General features: G+C 45.4%; 1 long non-coding RNA gene across 1 annotated transcript in view; it reads left to right on the forward strand.

Annotated features, from left to right (window-relative positions):
• LOC311427111 overlaps positions 1-20,606 on the forward strand; it is a 46,934-nt gene extending 26,328 nt beyond the window's left edge. The window contains exons 6-7 of the long non-coding RNA XR_014687212.1: positions 20,058-20,152; positions 20,536-20,606. This is a non-coding gene — a long non-coding RNA (uncharacterized lncRNA). The remainder of the gene's footprint in view (positions 1-20,057; positions 20,153-20,535) is intronic.
• Positions 20,607-23,752: the final 3,146 nt, after the last annotated feature.

The raw sequence follows: 23,752 nt of genomic DNA on the forward strand, positions 1-23,752 counted from the left end.
AGGAACGTGCAGTACAAGGAGGTGATCTGAGAGAGACAGCATGGCTTTACTAAGGGGAAATTGTGCCTGACTGATCTGGTGGTCTTCTATGATAAAGTGACTGCATCAAATGACAAGGGAAAACCAACAGATGTCATCTTTCTGGACAGTTCTAAGGCCTTTGACACAGTCCCACATGATATCCTTATCTGTAAATTGAAGAGAGATGGATTTGAAGGGTGGGCCATTCAGTGGATAAGGAATTGGCCATACCAAGCAAATTGTGGCCAATGGCTCTACGCCCAGGTAGAGGCTGGATACAAGTGGTGCCCTTCAGGAGTCTGTCTTGGGACTGGTACTGTTTAATATCTTTATCAATGATGTAGACAATGACATCAACGGCACCCTCACCAAATTTGCAGATGACACCAAGCAGAGTGGTACAGTTGATATAACAAAAGGAAGGGACCAAAGGGACCTGGACAAGCTAGAAAACTGTGCCCATGTGAACCTAATGAGAGTCAACAAGTCTAAGTGCAAACTGCTGCAACTGGGTTGGGGCAATCCCACGCAGACTGGGAGAAGAACTCATTGGGAGCAGCCCTGCAGAGACGGACCTGGGGAGCTCTGGTGGATAAAAAGCTTGACATGAGCCAGGAGTGTGTGCTTGTAGCCCAGAAGGTCAACTGTATCCTGGGCTGCATCAACAGAGGAGCAGCCAGCAGGTCAAGGGAGGTGATTCTACCCTTCTCTGCAATTGTGAGGCCCCACCTGGAGTACTGCATCGTGATCTAAGTCTCCCAGCACAAAAAGCATGTGGACCTGTAAGAGCAAAACTTTTAGAAGGGCCATGAAAATGATCAAATGGCTGGAGCACATTTTCTATGAAGAAAGGCTGAGAGAGATGGGGATGTTCAGCCTGAAGAAGGGAAGGCTCCAGGGAGACATCACTGCACCTTTTCAATACCTAAAGGGGGCTTATAAAAAAGACGAAGAACAACTTTTTGCTTGGTGAGATATTGATAGGACACAGGGATGGTTTTAAACTAAAAGAGGGGAGATTTAGATTAGATGTTAGGAGGAAGTTCTTCACACAGAGAATGCTGAGGCACTGTAATAAGTTGCCCAGAGAGGTTGTGGATTCCCCATCTCTAGAAGTGTTCAAGAACTGGTCGCATGAGGCTCTGAGCTCAAACCTGGTCAAGTCGTTGGCATCCCTGCCTATGGCAGGGGGCATGGAATTAGATGATCTTGAATGTCCCTTCTAACCCAAACCATTCTATGATTCTATGATATGATACTGCAAATCAGAGGGGTGGGGATTAGATGTCACATATTTTAGCCTTCCCTTCTCTCTGCTGAGTTTCCTACTGTTCTGCTCCCTCAGGATGACATCTGTGCTTTGACCATGGCTGTTGTAAGTAAACTTGCCTCCATCGTTGCGTTTTTCCGTTTTTCCTTTTGTCTCCTCTTTTTCCCTATTTCACTTCTATTGATATATGCCTTATAAGCTATCTCAATTACTTTAGAAGTGGACATCCTGAAAGTCCATCTACCCTCTTTTTCTGGATATTGGCAGCTGACTGATTGCCTTATTTGCCTCATCATCTGGATTCATATCCGTCCATTTTCTAGCTGCTTCAGCATAACATTTCACAAAATGCTGAACAACACCAGTGCAGATGTCATAACTATCACATTACTATCTTTAATTAATAATTCGCATTCTTTCTAATCTTATGGTCATTTCATAAAGAAACCAAAAAAAAAAAACAACAACAAAAAAAACAAAACAAACAAACAAACAAACAATTCCACATAAGGTATTTCATCTTATTTTCTCTTTCTTCAACAAAATAACTGTAAAATACTATTGTATTCTACAGTATCCAATTATAGCCAACCCAACCATGGCAAGGGGGCTGGAACAAGATGATCTCTGAGGTCCCTTCCAACCCAAGCCATTCCATGATGATGACCAGAAACACTCTCTCAGTCCTCTTCCTTAAAAGAAGAGAGGGAGAAGAAAGAATGCTGGAAAGAAAAAAAAAAAAAAAAACAAACTCACAGGTTGAGCTAAGAATAATTTAATTAATTTAATTAAAGGGAAAAGAGGGGAAAAACAAACAAAGGCCATGTGGAAGCACAGAGAGAAGAAAAATTACTCTCTACTTGCCATCAACAAGCAATGTTTGGCCACATCCCAGGAAGCGGGGCCTCAATATGTGTACCAATTTTTTGGGAGAACATCTTCCTAACGAGAGCCACCCCTCTTCCTTCTCCTTTCCCACCTTTTGTTGCTGAGTGTGACACCAAAAGGTAAGGAATATCTCTTTGGTTGGTTTAGGTCAGCTGTCCTAGTGATATACCCTCCCCACCTCTTGCCCACTCCCACTCTCAGCCTACTGGCTCTGAGAGAGTTTAGAGGGAGTCTTGATGCTGTGCCAGCACTTCTCAGCAATACAAAAAGCATTGGTGTGATACCTATGCTGTTCTAGCTATAGGTGCAGAGCACAGCACTTGTATATGCTGCTGCAGGGAATGTTAACTCCATGCCAGCCAGACCCACTGATAAAAAAACTACCTGTGCTCCTGAGTCCTTTAACTGCTGCACCCAGGGGCTTATCCCTCTTGACACTCGTCAGAGTGCTTCTGGATGTATCACTGGTGCCCATGTGAAACATGATAGGCAGATAATAGTCCTTAGGCTGTACATGACTTGGCAGTCTCCTGGTAACATCCCTGATATGAGCCCCTGATAAGCAGCAAACTTCCCTCAAGAGCAGATCAGTTTGGCATATGGGCACCTCCATAACTCTCAAAAGAGAGTCTCCTACTACTATCACCTGTTGCCTTTTCTTAGTTGGACTAGTTATGTGGGGAGCAGACTGGACTGTTTTACTCAGCTTCACCCTGCCTGCAGCGGATCTTTCCTTTTCAGTCTGCAAAGGGGTGAAGCATTTCTGTAAGGGTGCCTCTTGCCTTGGGGGACGATTCTCTCCTGCTGGTCCTTGTTGCCATCTTCCACCCTCCAGTGTTACTGGTCCCCCTCCCTTCTCTAAGTGCTGGTGAAAGAGTTTTGGGCTGCTTGGCCACAGGCTGTGGGTCCCTTGCAGACTGTTAGAATCCAGCTAACTCCTCCTCAGCCTCCCTGATGCTGTGCAGCCTTCTCACTGCCTCTTGCTGCTCAGCCACCATCTGCAGGAGGTCTTCCACCTGAGCACACCTTTGGCAAGCAAGTCCACTGCCTGTACCAGGCAAAAGATTTAGGCACTTCCAGCAGTCAGAAGCCTGCACTGCACCTTCACCCCTCAGTAGCTCCGTCTGGGTGGAGGCATCAGCAACCACCGGGATAGACTGAGCAGCCAAAGCCACAACCTTTTTTCCCTGAGACAAGTGCCCACCATTCTGCCTTAAGAATCAGGAAAGGTGCGCACCAATGGCTTGTGGAGATCCGTGTTTAAGGTGAACTCGGTGTACTTGCTGCCTCCGGCTTGGCCCGCGGACCGTCCCTCCCTACCGGGGGGGCCCCCGACGCGCAGTGCCGCACCGCCCCCTGCTTGCTGCCCCACACGCTGGTGGCTCTCGCTGCCTTGGGGCTGCCTATGGAAGAGTGGGGGGTGGCCGCTACTCCTGCTCGCCCCGCCCACGCCGCGGCAGCTGCTCGCAGTCGGGGTGGCGGCCTCCGGGTGCTCTCGGCGATCCCTTGGGGCTTCCCAGGCTGCGGAAAACCCCATGTGCGGCTCTGCTGCGGAACGCGCCCGACCGGGGCACATCGCCTGGGCTAGTGTGATGGTTTTACCCGGGTGGGCAGCTGAACTTCACCACAACCGGTCTCTCATTACACCTCCTCAAAGGAAAAGGGGGAGAAAATACAAAGGAAAGGGCTCAGGTGTTTGAGGTAAGGACAGGGAGATCACACACCAATTATTGTCATGGGCCAAAAAGGCTCAGTGTAGGGAGATCAATATAATTTATTGCCTATCAGTAGCAGACTACAATAGTGAGAACCTAAAAGCAAACTTAAAACACCTTCCCCACCATCTGCCCTGTTCTACCTCCTCTGTGTGTGCAGTTCAGAGCAGCAGAGAATGGGGGCTATAGTCAGTCCCTAATGGATTGTCTCCATCACGGTCACTCTCTGCCCCTGCTGCATGTGGAGTCCGTCCCACTGGATGCCGTCCTTCCCAAACTGATCCTGTGTGGACTTCCAGAGCCAGCACCTCTTCAAGAACTGTTCCAACATGGCTATGTACCATGGAGTCTGTCTGTCAGGAGCAAACTGTCCCAGCACAGGTCCCCCATGATCCACGGATCCCCCTCTGTGTCCAGCAGCTCCCCCCAGATTCCCTGCTCCTGCATGGGCTCCTCTCCACGGGCTGCAGCTCTGGCCCGGGGCCTGCTCCTGCCATGGGCTTCAGCCTCCTGCAGGCCACATCCACCTGCTCCACCAGGGTCTTCTCCACAGGCTGCAGCGTGGAGATCTGCTCCATGTGACCCACGGGCTGCAGGGGGACAGCCTTCTCCACCCTCAGCCACAAGGCTCCTGGCAGAGTTTCACAGGCACTGCAACCACTCCAGTCCCACATAGAATCATAGAATATCCCGAGTTGGAAGGGATCCATAAGGATCATCAAGTCCAACTCCTGGCACCACACAGATCTACCCAAAAGTTTAGACCACGTAAGTGCATAGTCCGATCGCTTTTTAAATTCAGACAGGCTTGGTGCAGTGACTACTTCACTGGGGAGCCTGTTCCAGTGCTGCGACCACCCTCTCGGTGTAGAACCTCTTCCTGATGTGAAGCCTAAACTTACCCTGCCTCAGCTTAACACCATTCCCACAGGTCCTATCACTGGTGTTTACAGAGAATAGGTCACCTGCCTCTCCACTCCCTCCCACAAGGAAGTTGTAGACTGCGATGACGTCCCCCCTCAGCCTCCTCTTCTCCAGGCTGGACAGGCCCAGTGACATCAGCCGCTCCTCTTATGTCTTCCCCTCTAGGCCTTTCACCATCTTCGTAGCCCTCCTCTGGACACTCTCCAAGAGTTTCACGTCATTTTTGTACTGTGGTGCCCAGAACTGCACACAGTACTTGAGGTGAGGCCGCACCAGGGCAGAGTAGAGCGGGACAATCACCTCCCTCAACCGACTAGTAATGCCGTGCTTGATGCACCCCAGGATATGGTTGGCCCTCCTGACTGCCAGGGCACACTGCTGGCTCATATTCAACTTGCTGTCAACCAAAACCCCCAGATCCCTCTCTGCAGGGCTGCTCTCCAGTGTCTTGTTGCCCAGTCTGTATGTAAAGCCAGGGTTGACCCGTCCCAGGTGCAGGACCTGGCATTTGCTTTTGTTAAACTTCATGCGGTTGGTGATCACCCAGCCCTCCAGTCTGTCCAGGTCTCTCTGCAAGGCCTTTCCACCCTCATCTGAGTCCACAAATAGCTTCACAGAGATCCTGTCTGAAGAAAATTATTTGAGATTTTTTCTCACAGGCCACAGCACAAGGAACTGCTGCAGTGTCCTTGGTGCTCATGTGTCCCAGTGAGGATGGGGATGAACAGTGGCCCCATGGAACATGCTAGGGGTCACACTGGTCACTGGAGCTCCCTACTGGAACTCCGTCCTGATGACGTAAGGCCAGAGCTACATGCAACCCCAGCCAGGTGTCACCCAGAGCTGACACAACCCCGTGGCCCCATGGGAACACCCTGGCCCCCAGGCTTGGCACTGCCCAGGCAAAGAAGAACAAAGGGACCATGCTCAGTATGCCTTGTATCACCCATACTACTGGACTGGCTGCACAGTACCCTCCTTGCATCCTGTGCCCCTACACAGGGACTCTCCTTGTCCCTCATGAGTGTACAAAACATACAATAAATGCTCCCCTTTTTCTAAACAGGATGCAGTGGGTTGACCCTGGCTAGCAACTAAGAACAAGGTTGCTCCCTTGTATCCCAGTGGGTACAATGGCAGATGTTCACCTCCCCCTACAAGGAGACTGATCTCCATCCAGTCTCCGTGCCATGGCTGCTTTGGAAAGATCAAAGCCCATGCTACATGGTATGAGATAGACCTCTAGTCCATTTGAGTCAGCTTTCACAACTGTGTCCCCTCCAAAACCCTGGCCCAGTCTCAACCTATTTGCTCAGCAGGGAAGTCTGAGAAACAGAAACCCTTGACACAAGCAGTGCTCAGTGGTACTTTACACCATTGGAGACTTATCAACATGGTCTAATCACAAGTACAAAGCATAGCACCATCCAGAAAGGCTGCTACCGAGGAAGTCAACCTATTTCAGCCAGGCCCAGGCCTGGGACACAGGGCTCTACGGAGGCGAGGAAGAATCAGCATGGCTGGAATAAATGCTGCGCCACATAGAGACACCAAGCTGCCTTTGTCACCATGTGCCTTGCCCATGGACATGATGAGCGGCGCTTGGCACAAGGCCACACTGGTTAAGGATAAGAAAAAATGTTTTTATAAATATATTAACAGATGTTTTTATAAGTGCATTAATGGCAAGAGGAGGGCCAAGGATATTCTCCATCCTTTACTGGGTGCAGTGGGGAACATGACTATTGGGGATAAGGAAAAGGCTGAGTTTCTTAATGCCTTCTTTTCGTCTGTCTTTAATAAGTACCCCACTTATCCTTGAGGTACTTAGCCTTCTGACCTGGAAGTCTGGGATGGAGAGCAGAAGAAACCCCCCACAATTCAGGTGGAAACAGTTAAGAGACCTGCTGCTCCACCTGGACTGTTACCAGTCCATGGGGCCAGATGGGATATACCCGAGGGTGCTGAGGGAGCTGGTAGACATGAAAGTTGAGCTGCTTTCCCTCATCTATCAGTGGTCATGGTCAACCAGAGATGTCCCAGCTGAATGGAGACTTGCTAATGTGATGCCCATCTATGAGAAGGACCATAAGGAGGATCTGGGGAACTACAGGCCTGTCAGCTTGACCTCAGTGCCAGGGAAGGTGATGGACCAGGTCATCCTGCATGTAACCATGCAGTAAATGTGGGACAACTGGGGGATCAGGCCCAGTCGGCAAGGGTTCATGAAAGGCAAGTCCTGCCTGACCAACCTCATCTCCTTCTATGACCAGGTGACCAACCTGCTGGATAAAGGAAAGGCTGTTGATGTAATCTGCCTAGACTTTAGCAAGGCCTCTGACACAGTCTCCAATTGTATTCTCCCGGAGAAGCTGGCAGCCCATGGCTTGGACCTGTACACTCTTTCCTGAGTTAAAAACTGCCTGGAAGGCTAGGCCCAGAGAGTAGGTATGAGCAGAGTGAAATCCAGCTGGTGACCAGGCACCAGTGGTGCTCCTCAGGGGTCAGTTTTGGGGAAATGTCCTTATTGATTATTTGGATTAAGGAACTGAGTGCACCCTCAGTAAGTTTGCAGATGACACCAAACTGGGGGGAAGTGTTGATCTGCCGGAGAGTAGGAAGGCCCTGCAGAGGGACCCAGACAGGTTGTGTCGGTGGGTAGAGGCCAATGGGATGAGGTTCATCATGGCTGAGTGCCAGGTCCTGCACTTTGGCCACAACAACCCCATGCAATGCTTCAGGCTTGGGGCAGAGTAGCTCGAAAGCTGTGCAGAGGAAAGGGATCTGGGGGTGCTGATTGATGCTTGCCTGAACATGAGCCAGCAGTGTGCCCAGCTGGCCAAGAAGGCCAATGGTATCCTGGCTTGTATCAGAAATAGCGCAGCCAGCAGGACCAGGGAGGTAGGTGATCAACCCCTTGCACTCAGCTCTGGTGAGGCCGCACCTTGGGTACTGTGTTCAGTTTTGGGCCCCTCAGTACAAGAAGGACATCAAGGTCCTGGAATGTGTCCAGAGAAGGGCTATGAAGCTGGTGAAGGGCCTGGAACACAAGTCCTGTGAGGAGTGGCTGAGGAAACTGGGGTTGTTTAATCTGGAAGAGGCTTAGGGGAGACCTTATTGCTCTTTACAGCTACCTGAAAGGAATTGGGGAGCTGGAGATCAGCCTCTTTTCAGAGATAACTAGTGATGGGATTAGAGGGAATGTCCTAAAGTTGCACCAGGGGAGGATGAGGTTGGAAATTAGGAGAAATTTCTTCTCAGAAAGAGTAGTCAGGCATTGGAACAGGTTGCTCAGGGAAGTGATGGAGACACCATCTCTTAGGGATGTTTAAGGAAAAGTTGTATGTCATGCTTAGGGACATGGTTTAGTGGGTGACATTGGTAGTAGGGTAATGGTTGGACCAGATGATCTTGGAGGTCTTTTCCAACCTTATTGGTTCTATGATTCTGTTACCCAGATATGCTGGCACACATATGAGGTTCAACAAGTCCAAGTGCAAGGTGCTGCACCAGGGTTGGGGCAATCCCAGATAAGAGTACAGACTGGGAGAAGAACTCACTGAAAGCACCCCTGCAGAGAAGGACTTGGGGGTTCTGGTGGAAGAAAAGCTCAACATGAGCCGACAGTGCACACTTGCAGCACAGAAAGCCAACTGCATACTGGGCTGCATCAACAGAGGAGTGGCCAGGAGGTCAAGGGAGGTGATTTTCCCCCTATACTCTGCCCCTTGTGAGGCCTCACTTGGAGAACTGCATCCAAGTCTGGGGCCCACAGCACAAAAAGTATGTTGATCTGTTAGAACAGGTCCGGGGAAGACTGCGAAGTTGAGAATATGTCTGGAGCACCTCTCCTATGAAGAAAGGCTGAGAGAGCTGGGAATGTTTGGCCTAAAGAGAAGGCTCTGGGGTGACTTAATTGCAGCATTTCAGTACTGAAAGGGGACGTATTAAAAAAATGGAGAACAACATTTTGCTCAGTCAGATAAAGACAGGACAAGGGGCATTGAAGCCATTCTATGATTTTATGTTCTCTAGTTCCCGTGACATTGAGACACCACAGGCTTGTATTATTTTATTTCTTTTTCTTCTTGTAGGTGTATCCACACTGAGGCAGGTCAGGGCATATCGCAGCAAAGACCTGCAAGCTGGAGGAAGTAAGAATAAGTCCAGTGCTGCTTTGCCCAGTCCAGTCCTCAGGAAGGCACAGCGAGAGCTCCTCAGTGCCAGAGCTAGAGGAGATGACACTGCTGCAACTGTGCCTGCGTCTCCACAGGGCACTGCAGGCTGCCTTGCTCCGGGAATGACTCTTCTGCACAATGGTTTGCTGATAGGCTGAATGAAGAGGGCAAGTGCCCACAGGCTGCCAGGGCCTGATCACATGGCAGCCAGCTGTCCCAGAAAGCTTGAGATCCTCCCCATCCCTCCTGCCTGTCTGGGTGCACCTGCTCCCTGGGTGTATTTATATATAAGAGAGATGAAATTTCATGAATAAAAATGGCCCAAAGACTCTCAAGACAGTTACTTTGTATATGATGAAGGAGTTGCCATGAGGCACACTGCACTCATCCTATGACAGTGCACAGGAAAGACTTCTTCTACTGTTTTGTTTTGTTTTGTTTTAACTTTAATAATTTCTATTACATATTATAATACATGTAGAATCATAGAATATCCCAAGCTGGAAGGGATCCATAAGGATCATTGAGTCCAACTCCTGGCACCACACAGGTCTTCCCAAAAATTCAGACCATATGACTAAGAGCTTCTTAAACTCCAACAGGCTTGGTGCCATGACTACTTCCCTGGAGAGCCTTTTCCAGTGCACGAGAACCCTCTCAGTGAAGAACCTCTTCCTGATATCCAGCCTGAACCTCCCCTGTCACAGCTTGACTCCATTTCCTTGGGTCCTATTACTGGTAACTATAGAGAATAGCGACCAGGGGCACCTGCCCCTCCACTTCCCCTTGTGAGGAAGTTGTAGAACACAATTAGGTCTCCCCTCAGCCTCTTCTTTTCCAGGCTGAACAGGCCAAGTGACCTCAGCCGCTCCGCATACGTCTTCCCCTCTAGGCCCTTCACCATCTTTATAGCCCTTCTCTGGACACTCCAATAGTTTCACACCCAGGCCCTGACCCAGGGAGGCTGTGGGTAGACTGGCACCTACCTCCCTGCAGGGCTCTCACATGTGCCCTGATGGGCATCCTCCAGGAGGGTTCTCAGGCTTTCCTGCAGTTTCTTTTCCCAGGCTTGTTCTACAGTGCGGCATGGCCATGCTCATCCTCCAGAGATGCCATGACACAGGCAACTCCACGCCGTGAGTACAACCTGGGTCCAGTGTGGACCCAGAATTTGGGCTGCTGGAAGGTCAGGGAAAACAGGTGAATGCTGAGGGTGCTTCCCACCAGGAGGCCATGTCTCCTACTGGCCGCAGCTCTGGCACTGCCAGGGCTGTGGTGGTCACTGGTCTCCTGGACAGTCCTACTCCCACACATGGGTGTTGGCTGACACCTCTGCTGCTGGAGAGGTGACATCAATGTAGCCTAGTGCTTGCAGCCAGGATGGTACCTCTGTTGGGGAAGGCTTTGCCACAGGAATGACCAGTATCTGGCTGTGGCCATGGTCTTCCTGAAGAGACCCCACAACACAGGAATCCCTATTGTTAGGGCTTCTTTCAATCCATTCTCCGCCTAGCTTCTATTAGTGCTTTGGATTGCCCCATGCCAGGTGCAGGACCTTTCACTTGGCCTTGTTCAACTTCATGAGGTTCACACATGTCCACCTTTCAAGGCTATCCAAGTCCCTCTGGATGGCGTCCCTTTCCTCCAGTGTGTTGACCACTTCACACAGCTTGGTGTTATTCCTGGGGCCGCACTCAATCCCACTGTACACTCTGCTGACAAAGTTGTTAAATAGCTCGGGTTCCAAACACAACCCCCAAGAAGTGCCATTCATCACTGGTTTCTACGTGGACATTGAGGCATTGACTACAACTCCTTGAGTACAACCATCTAGCCAATTCCTTACCCACCAATTGGTCCATCCATCAAATCCATATCTCTCCAATTTGGGGACAAGGATATCGTGTGGGATAACGTCAAATGCTTTGCACAAGTTCAGGTAGATGATGTCAGTTGCTCTTCCTTTCTCCACCAATTCTGTAACCCCATCAGAGAAGGCCACCAAATTTGTCAGATATCACCTGCCCTTACTGAAGCCATGTTGGCTGTCAACAATCATTTCTTTCATTTCCGTGTGTTTTAGCATAGCTTCCAGGAGGATGCTCCATGGTCTTGTTGGGCTCAGAGGTGAGACTGGCTGAATTCCTGGGTCTTCCTTTTTTCCCTCTTTAAAAATTGGAGTTATCAGTCAGGGGGAACTTCAGTCTGCCATGACTTCTCAAATATGATAGATAGTGGATTAGCTTTTTCATCCACCAGTTCCCTCAGGACCCATGCATGCATCTTATCAGGTCCCATCAGTTCATCATTCTCCCAGCCCCAGCATTTGCTTTCTGTGACTTGTGCAGTGTGGCTAGTGCTCTTACTGATGAAGACCAAAGCAAAAAAGTCACTGAGTAATCATATCCCAGGTAACAAGTTTCCTATTTCCTTCTGGAGATTTCCCACAATCTCCCTACTCTTCCTTTTATGACTGATGTACCTATATAAGCCCTATTGTTGCCCTTGACATCCCTGGTCAAATTTAATTCTAACAGAGCTTTAGCGTTCCTAACCTGATCCCTGGCTGCTTGGGTGATTTCTCTGTATTCCTCCCAGGCTACCGGTCCTTGCTTCCACCTTCTGTTGGCCTCCTTCTTCTGTTTGGACAGGAGCTCCTTGTTCACCCATGCAGGTCTCCTGGCTTTTTTGCCTGACTTCCTTTTTGTCAGGATGCATCACTCCTGAGCATAGAGGAGGTGACCCTTGAATATTAACTTTCTTAGGCCCCTATTCCTCCCAGGGCTTTGTCCCATGATACTCTACCAAACAGATGCCGGAAGAGGCCAAAGTCTTTTCCCCTGAAATCCAGGTGTTGTGCAAGTCTAATTATGCAAGTCTAATTATGCAAGTCTAATATAGCAGTAATTTAAGATTTATTAATAACTTCATGGTAAAACATATATTAGATTGTGTGATTTTTTTCCTTACCAGCACTTAATCATCAGTTAATCATTAGCCTATTTAACACAATAATTCAATAGTGTTTGCTACAATCAAAATAGTGACTTAGTTAAAGATTCATAAATGTCAAGGTTCACATAAGACTTACGGCAAGGTAATGGGGATTCCTACACAGCAACATAATGGGATTTCTATATTGGATTTCTATACAGCAAGGTATTTGCTATTTCTAAACTCAGTTGCACAGTCAAGAACTTCTTCTCTTTTGTTGAATTACCCTTCTCTGTCTTGGTATATTCAGTGGGTGATCTTTGAACCTCGAGAAGTCAGACTTTGGTGAATTATTCACTCTTCTCTCCGTTGGCATATTCAACAGATAGTCTTTGAACCTCAAGGAGTCTGCCCCAAGAGATGTCCCACATCAAGGGGAGATCTTATGTTACAGCCCACTCTGGTCCTGGAGGGCTCCAGGGGTCTCTCTGCTTAGGACCAATATTTATAGTACTGCAAGATGATTGGCTTTTGTCAGTATGTTTCCATCCTGGCCATGATTCAGGTTGGGTAATTCTGGTGTTTTCTACCAACTGTACAGTTCCAGTACCTTCCGGATTCTACAGTTCTGGTATCCAGGTAGCAGAGTTCCAGGTACAGTTAGGGTGTGCCTAATCATCCTAACTCACTGCACTTGTAACAATAGCAAGAACATAAGGCTAGTTTATGTAGAGTAGCGAGCTTGCTACGTGCCTCTTTGTGATACTCAGGATCCTAAACACCATTTCATGATCACTGCAGACAAGGCTGCTCCTGAGCTTCACATTCCCCACCAGCCCCTTCTTGTTTGTGAGAATGAAGTCCAGTATAGCACCTCTCCTTGTTGGCTCCTCTGTCATTTGAAGAAGGAAGTTATCATCAGTGCATTCCAGTAATCTCCTGGATGCCTGTGCCCTGCTGTGCTGTCACCCCAACCGACAATGGGATGGTTGAAGTCCCCCATGAGGACAAGGACTTCTGAGTATGAGGCTATTCCTCTCTGCCTGTAGAGGGTCTCATTGACCTGATCTTCCTGATCAGGTGGCCTTTAGCAGACTCACACTACCATGTCACCTGTCCCTGCCCTCCCTTTAATCCTGGCCCATAATCTCTTGGTCAGTTCCTCATCCATCCCCAGGCAGAGCTCTATGCAGTCTGCTGCTCATTGACAGAGAGGGCAACTCCTCCTCATCTCCTCTCTCTGTCCTTCCTAAAGAGTCTGTATTATTCCGTCCCAACACTCCATTCATGGAAGCCAACCCACCATGTCTCTGTAATGCCAAGGAGGTCTTAGCCCTGAAGGCATGTGTACATCTCTAGCTCCTTTTGTTTATTTCCCATGCAATGTGTGTTAATATAGAGGTGTTTAAGTTCGGACTACAGTAAAGCTGATTTACAGGCTGGAGTGGCTTGGATTTCTTTATGCTGTTCTTCAGGTGCTTTCCTTCTGACTCATGATCCAGGCTTTGGACATCTATTGCTGACACTGGCATCAAACTGGGAGGAGCAGGATGGGTTGAGGTTTCTGTCCCCTGGCAACTTTAGTTTAAAGCCCTCTTCACCAGCTTGGCAAACCTATGACCAAAGATGCTCTTCCTTTTCTCTGGTATGTGGACCGCATTAGCCCCCAGCAGGCCAGGTCTCTCAAAGCAATTTCCATGGTGCAAGTAACCAAACTCTTGGCTGAGTCACCAGTCCTGTAACCATTTGTTGATTTGCGAGATCCAACTAGCCCTTTCAAACCCTTTCCCTATAACTGGGAGGACTGATGAAAAACTACCCATGCTCCTGAGTTCCTTAGTGTTTCTCCCAGGGCTCTGTAATCCCTCTTGATAATTCTCAGACTGCTCCTGGCTGTATCATTGGTGCCCACATGAAACAACAGCAGTGGACAGTAGTCAGTGGACTGTACAAGGCTTGGTAGTGTCTTGGTGATATCCCTGATACAAACTCCCCATAAACAGCATTTATCTTAAGAGTGGGTCAGATCAGCAAATGGGTCCCTCCTTACCACTCAGAAAAGAGTGGTGTCTACTACTGTCACTCAACCTTTTTCTTAGTTGTGCTTGTTACATGGGGAGCAGATCAGGTCACCATACTTGGCTTCAGTCTTCCTCCAGATGTGACAGGATCCTCATTTATCTGCCTCCAACTAGACTTTTTGCCTCTGATCACCACCTTCTGGACCCAGCCATTCTGCCCATTTTCAATCCACCCCAACACTGTAGTATTCTTGAATTTTACTCTGATTTAGGCAGCTCCTGCAGCTAGGACAGATCCTTCTGTAGGACTTACTATTCCACTGTACAGCAGAAATTTGAAGTCACACAACTGAAGAGTTACAAACATATGCTCATTAATACAGCGGCTCATTAATACAATTGATAAAGCAGCAGCAGTTCTAGCCTTCTTGGGTGGAGAAGGAAATGGGCATTTAACCACTAGTGGTATCCACTAGGTTCACCTTTTAGGGGTGTAGCATCTTCTCCCATCTCTAAAATTCTGTCCTCCTGCCCTGATTTTGTCAGGGATAGAGTTAATTTTCATCCTAGTAGATGGTATGGTGCTCTGTTTTGGGTTTAGGATGCAAATAATGTTGATAACACACTGATGTTTTAGTTGTTGCTGAGCAGTGCTTACACTAAGGAGAGGACTTTACAGCTTCTCATACTGCCCTACCAGCCAGGAGGCTGGGGGTGCACTAGAATCTGGCAGGGGACAGAACCAGGACAGCTCACCTGAACTGGCCAAAGGGATATCCCCTACTATATGATGTCATGCTGAACAATGAAACTAGGGAAATTGGCCAGAGGTTGCAGCAGCTGCTTGGGGTCTGACTGAGCATTGGTCAGCTGGTGGTGAGCAATTGCATTGTGCATCACTTTCTTGGTATATTCCTTTATCATTATTTCCTTTTTTTTTTTTTTTTTTTTTTTTTTTTTTTTTTTTTTTCCTGTCCTGTTAAACTGCCTTTATCTCAGCCCATGAGTTTTACCTGTTGATTTTGTTTCTTTCTTTGTTTGTTTATTTGTTTCTGATACTCTCTCTCTCCCATTCCACTGGGAGAAGGTAGAGGTAGTGAGCGAACGGCAGTGTAGTGCTTAGATGCCTGCCTGGTTAAACCACAACACCTCCACATGGAATCAAAGAGAGCACAATGAATATTTTCTCATACAACCAATATATTCATTTACACAGTACCATCTTTCAATTAAGCATACTCACTTCTGAACAGAAACTTAGTTCAGATTATTCACATTTATTAAACTCTGTTTCATTCACTCAACATTTGCAAGAATGTTGAAATAACATCACAGCTAAATTACCATAAATTTTTACTTGCTTACCTTTTGTTTTATTTTATTTTATTTTAGCTATAGCATAACAACATAACATAACATTTTACAAGAGTTTTGCTTTAAAAATTGGATTTATAAGAAAAATTATTCTCATGCCCCATTTCTGTTTGTTAAAGGTTCAGGCCAGGCCAGGCCAGGCCAAGCTTGCCTCATTGCAAAAAGGAAGCCTGCAGCCATGGGTTTCACAAGCACTTCATGCCATTATGGACACAGTACTCCAGCATCCCATAAAATTGAGCACAGGCATCAAACTGAGAACAGGAAAGCTTCAAATTTCACTAGCAGGGTTGCTGGCCTGTTCTGCACATATTTTTCTAAAAAGAGAACCATCTCCATTTGCCATGGGAGACCCCAAAGAGAAGCTAACCTTAATTCTTCTGTCTGAGGATCACCAGTACTGTCAGTGAAAGCCAGCAGTTACATAAGGACAGTACAGTCCAGACTGGAAAAAGGACCAGCTGCCTCCTCTGAAGTGCAATGCTTTAACCAGTACTTAGTGCTGTTTTGCGGCAGCTAATGCACAGGACTGACCACACCCTTTTAGACATGCACTCTGCACAAACCCCCACACCACCAAGACACCATCTTTTCCGCCAATACATCAGAAAGCCAGAACACCAAACAGCTAAAAAAGATACCGTCTTCTGAAAGGTGGGGTAGAGAGACAATCATTACCCAGGTAAAGTAATGAAGTCACATGGCCTTTATAAGTTACGTGATGCATCAAACAAGACATAATAGGGCTAATTCTTCCCACTAGTAAAAGAAATCTCTGAGGATAGTGTAATTGTTCCTCTCAGATAAGACAAGGTTGTAGAAATGGAGGCAACTCTCATCAGCAGTGTACTGTCTCCTTTCCCAGAAGTAGCTGCTCACAGCAGTCTGGTAGTCCTTGGGCTAACTGTTTCTCTGGGAAATCAACAAGAAACACTCAGAGCCTGCAGGCACAAATGGAGGCAGCACAGTGAAAGGTAGTCATTACCATAATGGATTACTGAATATTTCTTCTTACTCAAAGGGAAATAAATAACTAGACAGATAGATAGATAGACAAATGAGGACACTAGAAGTCACCCTCACCAGTGGGCACAGTGGGACCGAGAGGGCTGCCCACCTGCACAGAGCCTGCTTATCCCTACTATCCCTGGGGAGGTCCTTATGGTCTCAGGGCTCTTTCTTATTAAGAATTTCACTATTATTTTAGAAACTAATCTTCACCATAGTAGCATTTCTGTAGTTTTTAAAGTTGTCCTTTATCTTGATTATTTCTCACTAGAAATAATCTTTCTGTTATTGTCTCAATTTTTTGACTAATAGCTTTTCTTTCATCACCCCTCTCTTTTAACTTACTCAAGCAAAATTCCTGTTGATCTCAGGACCTATTGCACAATACTTTGTCTAAGATTATCCAAGATGCTGTTTCTTTACTGGAAAGAGAAAACACAGGTAATTGAAGTTTAAGTAGTAGGGTAAAACTCTCCATTGCCTGGAGAAGAGCTTGTCATTTCTGAGCATAAATTACCCCCTGACCTTCAGCTAGGTTGAAACTGTTAAACATTTTCACATATGCCTTCAAAATTACTACATTTCCAGGTAAAATGCTGGACAAGTGACCACCAGAGGCAGTAAACCTATGAATGACAAGTAATCTGATATGACTAGCAGATTTCTCTTGTTGGATGCTGCAGTGTTTCTATTGCACAGAAAGTGTCTGATTCTCTTAATTGTCTTATCGTAGTGTGACCACCAGGCTGTGTGTATTTTACTATCTTTACCTTTACTTGGTCAGACAACTTTAGCTGAGGCTTTAAAGGCTTTAATTGCCTTTCTGGGAATACTTGCCAAGAAGTTCCCTCAAATGGTGAATAGCAAAGACACATTTGGTTTTCAAGTGAAATAAATAGGAAGGAAACTTTGGTGTAGACAGCAAGGAAAATCTTACAGTAAGGTCAGCTAACCAGTGGTGTTCATCCCCCAAGAGGGTTGATGCATTGATATTCTGTGAGGTCTTCAAGACCTGCTAACCAACTATTGTCAGAACAGGTGATGATTTGAACCATGGCAAAAGACTACACATAGCCTCTTGCAGTCTCCACCAGTCCTACCGTTTTATAATTCAACAATAATGGAGTCTGAATGTGTAAAGAACCTGTGAGGCCAAACAAACCAAACAAGACACAAATCCATAATACACACATGATTCAGGAAAAACTGACAAAGTTTATACCATTTGGAATAAACTACATCTGAAAGTGTTTCTGTTTTACCTGGTGAATTCACAGCACTGAAGGTATCCTCCTTGGCAGGTGTTATATGGGGAAGGGGCACTATGATCTAGAAAGTAGCTTGAGGAAGGAGACAAGTTAGTGCTGCCAAGCTGCTCTTCACAGGAGTGCCAGAGTATATCCAAAAGTCAGGATACCCCTGCTGCTGTGGCCCTTTTCTTCATTTTCTGGAGAAAAGAATTGTGACAGAGGAAGAGACAAGGTACCCCACAGCTCTCCCCCAGCTTGCAGCAGCCATACAGACAGTGCTGTTAGTTGGTTTCAGGAAGCAGTCATGGGCGTTGCAGCAGCCATCTGTTGGAGGTTTCACAAATGAGATGGGGGTAGTTACTGTTCCATGACACCAGTGCTACCATGAGGCATGAGTGCAGAAAGTGAAAATTACTTTGAATACAAAATTATTTCTTCCTTCAACTCCTATTATGAGCCCATGGCAGCAGAACTGTAAAGAACGCCCCCTGTCCCCAGGTCAATTTATCAACCTGGGAGGAATCAGAGTTGTTGAGTCTGGCTTACTTCAATATAAAGGTATTTTAATTTATAATTTGCATGTCCCTGTATAAAAGGGTTACAAGCACCTGCAGCAATCCCTTCTCACCCAGCATCAATATCCAAGTCTGTATCATAGCTCTGTTCTCATAAACACTTGTGACAAGGAGGACAAATTCTCTAACAGTATAGCCCCATCTCTTTCAAAATTACTCTTGTCCAAAATACTTGCCAAAAAACACAGTGCTACTTCACAAGCTGCATTCTAAGAAAAGGAATACAGGCAGTGGTATAACTGTTACTAGGGCAGCTATTGCCACGTCCAGTCACTATTCCATAACCTGGAATATAAGAGTGTAGAACTAGCATTATCTATTGTGTAGAATATCCTGGAATATAAGGAACTTGAATGTGGTAATCAACATGCCAAGAGGAATTGGGCCAAGCTGGCAAACGAAGAGGAACAGTAATGTCTGAAGGTAAACTTTTCTCATTACAATGTCTTTATAATGCTAAAAAACACACCCACTGGTTGGGATGACCCCAGCCCAGGTTAACGCCCTTCCCCTGAGCATGATGAGATTTTCTAGATAAGATTGTGCAACTATATGTAAAATTACTAGCCAGTTAGAATTTAACAGGATGTATTAATATGGTAGTGGCTGTGTAGAATTGAGTAAAAAATAACATGGAAAGTCCAGAGTCGGGCCACCTTTGTGGAAAACCACCTGGTGCCCAGACTTGTGCAATCCTGAAATTAAAAAAAATATTTCAACCTAGTGTGTGCATTTGGTTTATTGCACACTGGGTAATGAATTCGAATGTTTTATTGGACAAAATAACCATGCTGCCTGCTGATGTTTATGGCAATGGCATTTTAAAACTAGTCATTTGGAGAGATGAGTCTCTGTCTCAAACAGATAAACCAGGTCATACCACAACCACAGATTTTCAGAAAAAAAAAAAGAAATGTCTCAGTTCTAAAACCCTCCTTGTCTCCCCTAATATTGTCTTAGATTTCAGAGCAGTAAAGGATGTGAAACAACATGATATGAAATGGCCCAAAATCCCATTTACACATTTACATCATACTGTTGCAGGCTCTCCTGCTGTAATCTTCTTTCAGAGTGCATCAGGTTTTCAGTATATAACAAAACAAAAACAAAAAAAATGCAGATGGAAGGAAAATGAGTAAACAAAAACCTTGAATAAGATTGTCACCTGCCCTGTTCAGCAATGCAGGACAGCATACTTCTATCTGAACACAGAGGCTGAACTGCACAGTAGACCCTTTGAGACAATTACTTGAGATCACTGTCTAGATGATCCAGCACCAAAAATGGATCAAATCTTTCCAGACTCTTAATTTGGGTTATCTGTGTGAGCAGTCACTTGGAAAATAGTCGCTTGGAAAAAGTTATTCCTGCAGCAAACTCTGGGACAAAGCACAAACTTCCTTCTTGTTGACCATATATTCTCTAAAGAGACTTTTCACCTTCCAGCTTTATCTGTATATTGAGATAGCAAACAGCACTATCATTTGCACAACACTCCATTACCATTTGGTCATTCACTGCAACTTACAGTGTGCCCTGTGACAGAGGTTTTAAATAATGTTGATTGTGGAGAGATTTTAAAATATCTGTTTCTTAATAAATATCAGTATTGACATCTTTTATCCTTTTATTCACACTGAAGGTATCTGTATTTATAATGATCAACCTAAACTCCTTTCCAATGAATGAGAAGGGCATTCAGAGGCATCACAACCCAAGTTTGGTGCAGGTTGTGTTGCGGTTTTGTCACAAACCCTGAGAAAGTAAAGTGATTTTGCAGCCACCCTTCCAGGACAAAATAAATGAGCTCAAGCCAAGGCACAAATAATCTCCATGGAGGGTCCCCAGCTGTGCCACCACATCTCATAATTAAAGCTTTTTCCTTCTGCATTCCACCAGCTGGTTGGAACATGCTGCTGGGAAACTTCAAGATCTACAATGCAGGCAGACCCACCAAAATAGAAGGCATATCTTACAGACCTTACAGTCCACAGGTGAGCTCCTTGGTCAGCTCTCATTTTTAATTCTACCCCATTCATTTCAGCAATTATAACACACTTATTTCAGGTTGGATGAAGACTCTGTAGTACAGGGATTCCCTGAGGAAATGAAATGTAGATAACATACTAGTCTTTGAAGTTGCACACCGTTAAGTGACAGTACACCATTAAGTGACAGTACAGCTTTTTATATTTTAAATAATATTTGTATTATATTTCTATTATTTTATATTTATACTACATTATATAACTTATTATAAAAACTAGAGAAAGAGATGTTCATTAAGCTTTTATGAACTTCTAGTTCAGTAAACTCAGTTGCATATCCAACCTTTTCAAAGAAACGACTTTGTTTAAAGAACTATTTTTTTTCCCAGTCCTCAAGTACCCTGCTGTTTTGTACTGGAGTGACATCACACACAGAACTACAAGAAAAAAAGAAAAAAAATCAAAGTCATTTAGTCAACCTCTCAGAAGCAAGGAAAAGAATAACTACATTCAGGTTCATAGCATTGGCAGCCTGGCAGCCATTTTCTGAAAACAGTGGTGAAAAAGTTTTGAGTGGATGCTGAGTTGATGCCAGGCTGCTTGTATGCAGCCTCCCATGGTGAAGAGTAGCTTTGCCTTGGGCCAAAACTGTCGTGCCCGCTTTGTTTTTTGTATCATAGTCATTCACCGGTCGCATGCAGAGTTAAATCTTGTGGAATTTTTTATAATACCCGAGAAAATATGTCAATAATGTAATTTGGAAGTCTATGTGCTGCAATATGAAGCATGAATATTGTGGATAAACAGTTCTGGGATACAGAACTCATGGATTAGGGCTTTGCTATTGCCCTACCTTTATCCTAATCAGCACAAAGATAAAGAATTAGAGTAAACTGTCATGTTCCAGACAGTTTTGTACTATGATCAGCTATAAAGATGGAACTTCAAAGGTACTGATATGAATATCTAAACACAGTGTTAGTAGTGGCATAGCAAAGCACATTACTGTTCTGTCCTGTTTTTTTTTTTTGTTTTTTTTTTTTTTTTGTTTGTTTGTTTTGTTTTTGTTTTTTTTAAATGGTGACAGTGTGTCTCTTTGTTTAAACCATGTGGCATTATAGACTATTTCAATCACTGAACTGCATGCCACAATACAGAAAATAAAATGAAATGTTGCATCAAAAAGATTTTAAGATGTAAATCTCAAGCACTCAGGAGTCAGGAAATGCCCTGATTAAAGTTACGCGCATGGTCTGATTCCATTTGCTTACAGTGTCCACACTGTAACAAAAAGCACCACATCTGCAGTGTGATTGAAAGCACAAATATACCTAGCCTTCACCCCCTGGCTGCAGCCTCCTTTCAAGCCCTGCATGCTAGTCCATGTGGTTGTGGAAGTGGCCCTGCATACCAAATCCATTGTGTGTTTTAATGTGCACTGTGTGCAATGAACCACAATCAACAACTTTGACAAATAAGCAAACCTTGACACTGTCAACTTCTTGGTCTTGTTTTTCTATAAGCTTTGTAGATATTCTGAGAGTTGTCATTATGTTGAATTAACAGTTACTCAATGTTTAAAATCACAGGATACCACTGGCTTTGCAGCTTCATTAAATGTACCACTTCTAAAGATAAATAGATTTTAGTTTTGACTGAATTTTATGGATTCACTATTTTATTGCCTTCTTTCACACTGGACAGAACACAAAACACACCAGCGTGGAAGAGTTGCTAAGACTCCAGACCCATGCATAGCTTTATTACAAAAGGTTGGAAAAATAATCAGCCCTCATGCTGCTTCCTGGTCCCAGAATTGAGTCTGGCATGGAAAAACCCTTCTAGTTCTCTTCAGCTGTCATGGTTTCTCTCATTTACATAACTGGTTTGCAGACCAATGCAGGAGGTGGGGGATTATCCAAAACTAACATTATATTGGAAATGTCAGTTCCATATGACCCTCCCCATTCTCAGCCATCTCAGGAGAATTACAAAACTGTCTATATCACTCCTTGCACTGACAGACTATAAAGGAAGGCTAGTGTCTAATGCCAGCAGGAAATGACCACAAAGCTGTGTAAAAAAGGGGAGTTTGCTTTCAGATAATAAACCTGCTGTATTGTCTGCTGCAGAAGAATCCAGGAAGAGCTGGGCAGTGTTCTACACTTTGTAGTACTAGCCTAGAGGTGTGACAGAATCCAGGGACTGGCAGGAGGTCATGCAATCCCCCTTGTGCCCAAAGCCAAGATCAGTAAGTCAAGAATAGAGAAAGATGGATGCTTAAGATTGTGAGGAGGGTGACACTGCACTTCCAATTAGTTTCACAACCATATCACGGCTGAGAGTACAGCTTTATCCTCTTCTCATTCAGCATATCACTGGAACTTACACAAAGAGTTAAGAAGAACCAATCACTTCCTGAATTTTCACAATATGGTACAGTCTCATCTGAAATCTGGCTTTCAGAGTTTTCACAGTAACTGTAACACAGAAGACTTTTTGTTTTTATTTGGTCTTAAAAGATATGTCGGGGAAGAATCACATGGAGATAGTGGAGCTGTTCATTACTTTGATGGTGGGAAGTGTTTTATTTCAAGAGTAGCATTAAACAAAGTTCACAAGCCAAGGAAAGAGGTGACAGCAGTTGAGAAACACATTTGTTTCAGCTGGTGGTAGTGCAATAAGATCCATGGCTGACCACACATTATTTGTTTCTATATTCCTATTGTGCTCAACATTGAACTGTCATGATCCCTGCCCACATGGGAGCAGTGCCTGACAGACCGCCCTACATGGTTGTGGTTTGGCCATCTGCTGAGCTCTGTGCAACTGCCCTGGGAAGGACTGTAGTGGGACAGCTCTGCTTCCTGGGCATCTGTGGAACACTGAACAGAGGAAGAATTATATGACCAAAAGGTATGCAGACTGCCAGGTTGACTTGCTACAAGGCTGTATTCCCACTCAAACCTTCTCTTGTGCAAAGATACACTTGGGTAATTTCATGTTGCTGATGTTATTTCCAGGCACAATGACCTGGTGAAATGGAAAGGGGTGCTCACTGTAGCTTTTGAAACAATTTCACTGATGGGGGATAAGGAGGAGGCAGACAGCAAGACAGCAAAAATCATCAGAAAGAAAAATATTCTACCCTTTTACTGCACACCTAATAGCTGTGTTCTCTTGCTATGTTTTCCAAAGTCAAAACCTCTGCCCCTTTTTAGTACAGTCTCAAACTGATTGGTGGTACAGATGGCAGCTTTTTGGAGGTACAGCTGTGACATTGCCAAGCAGATACAGAGCAGAGATCAGACAAACTTATATCTCCCTAGGTACTTGCACAATATTCATCTGAGCTCCCAGGCTTTTTCAATACCAGTACATTTCAGGGGCTTGCCTGAAGTACTTTTGCTAGATGGGTGTACCACGGAAGTACACTTGAGTAGTTTTAGGACCGTGTGACGTATCCAGGCATGGACATTTTACAAGACTGCCCATGAACAATTTCCTCATGGTCAAAGAATACCTATGTCTTTCGCTGGCTTTTGACTCAAGAGGTCTTTCAGGGAGTATGTTGCTGACTGTTTCTCAACACCCCTTCCTTGAAAA

This window comes from Aythya ferina (genome assembly GCF_964211825.1).
Source record: "Aythya ferina genome assembly, chromosome: Z".
NCBI lineage: Eukaryota > Metazoa > Chordata > Aves > Anseriformes > Anatidae > Aythya > Aythya ferina.